Raw genomic sequence first — 2,159 nt, forward strand, 5'->3', positions numbered from 1 at the left:
AAAAAAAAAAAAAGAAAAAAATGGGAGTTATTTAAACTTGAACCTTCTTAAGATAGAACCAAAGTTGAGTGTCTGTAATCCACATAATTAAAAGAAACACAGGATCAAATTTTCTGTCTCTTCCGTGGTTCATTTGGCAGTGATGAGTGGGAATTCTCTTGAGTAGCACAGAATTTGGCACGCTGGGGAAAATCTCAGGAAGGTTGCTTTTCCCCCAGTGTACTCAATCTAGGTACTTCTCTGTTCTGTGGGTTCTGTTGTCTGCTTAATCTTAACCCAGAGAGCTCATGTCTTGTCATCTTCTCCCTTCACAACCACTCTAGCCTGTTCTGGGGGTGCCAGGGTTGGGAATGACAAGGTCAGGGCCACCCTCCCAGGGGAGCAGGATCATATTTGGGTAACAGTGATGACTGATGGTATTAGAACCCACCTTTGGTTTCTGTTCAGTCTGGCCTCCATTTAAACGTAGTTTCTCCTTCATTTATGCCCAGCCCTGATTCTTTCACAAGTCAATTTTTCTGTGGCTTATGTAGGTATGGCGCAACCTCAGGTCATCCCAGATAATTGACCGATGGACAATAGTGAAGACCTATCACTCTCAGCTGTAACCCACGGTTCATAAAGTGGCTTATCGTGTATTTTCTCACCGAATCTTTACAAAAATCTAAAGAGGCTGGTATTATTATTAGCTGCATTCTTTAGATAGGATGCTGGCCTTGATGTCAGACAGACCAGGGTTCAAATCCTGGCTCACTCTTCCTCTTACTGTGTAACCTTGGGTAAGTGACTTAGCCTCTCTGTGCCTCTGTTCTGTTATCTCACAGTCATGATGCCTACACTGTCTTTGTGATCCACATAGCCCTTTTCTGGTGTAGTGCTTTGCCATCCCAGGCTCTGGGACAGAGGAGGTTAGTGAGACTCTTGTGGTTTCCAAAAAATGTTCTTAACAGCCTACTGTCGGCAAGTGCAGGCACCCAAAGCTGCAAAACTAACAAGAAATTAATAGGAACACTGAGGCTGGATTCTGAGCTCCCTGATATAGGGAATAAAGTCCGTGATCATGGGTTAAGCTGATATCTCCCTCCCCCTGGGCAAAAGAGAGACCTATCCTCACAGCTGCCTATACCTGCTGGTTAACCCATTGGTCTCTTGTGCAGAGAGTCCTATACTGGGGGGAGGGGAAGGAAAGGGAGAGTGGATGAAAAACATGAGGAATGGAGGCCTCCACCTCAGATACTAGCATTGAAAAGGGCACTCCCCAGAGTCATTTGTCCACCAGGGCAGGGCTGGCAGCCATGCAGCCAACTGTCTCGTGTAGTTAATTTATGTTTACAGAGCGTGTGTAGTATTGAGGCAAACCAGGTCTGACTTACAGAAAATAGCAAAAGGAAGGAAAATAGAAAGCTGGAAAGAAGAAAGTCTTTCAACTCTGCTTAATGAAGTGAACTGCCCCCCATGATCTCACTTCAAGACCATTCACTGGAATTCTAGCTTCCAAAGGTCACTCTGCTACTGGGATATAGTTTCTGTGGCCACCTGATAAAGATGAGCTAACCTTTAACTGAGACCAGATCTGAAGTAAATTAGGTAAACATTCTTTGTTAATCACTGGCATGTGTGTTTTGCACAATGAACTAATAGTGTTTAAGATCTGGCTTAAAGGCAACAATTTTCACTCTTGCAAAAGAGGCTGCACGTTTTCCAGGCTATGATGAGAACTTCCACATAAACGTCAAAGAGTTGCTGCATCCAAACTGATTCTGAGAAGGTGTAGAAACAAAGGCCTTGTAAAACCTGCCAAAATAATAGTTCTAGATATATCCATAAATCAATGAAAACCATATTTCACAGAAAGAGAATAATCTTATTGAAGAGAATCATCATATACAGTCTACCTCATGAGACCGCTAAAATATTGGGAATGAACTTGGTCCATGAGAAAGGGACTTGGTCACAATCAATTGTTCTATTTGCTGATGCCTGAAGAAGATCAATATGTTTTATCCAGAAGACAATTTTCCAAGTCTGCTTTTCTCTACATAAAAATTTTTTCAGCTAATTTGCCAAAATTAGTGGTGTGATTTTTTTACCCTCCCAGTTGTTAATTTTACACTTGGAGAACCCCTTACATCATTGGTCCTTCTTTTTTTTTTTTTTTT

General features: G+C 42.1%; 1 protein-coding gene across 1 annotated transcript in view; it reads right to left on the reverse strand.

Moving 5' to 3' along the window:
- LOC108306442 (polyunsaturated fatty acid lipoxygenase ALOX12-like) overlaps positions 1-2,159 on the reverse strand; it is a 271,605-nt gene that overhangs the window by 112,454 nt on the left and 156,992 nt on the right. The window lies entirely within an intron of this gene.

This window comes from Cebus imitator, unplaced genomic scaffold (assembly GCF_001604975.1).
Source record: "Cebus imitator isolate Cc_AM_T3 unplaced genomic scaffold, Cebus_imitator-1.0 Scaffold72, whole genome shotgun sequence".
In the NCBI taxonomy this organism is placed as follows: domain Eukaryota; kingdom Metazoa; phylum Chordata; class Mammalia; order Primates; family Cebidae; genus Cebus; species Cebus imitator.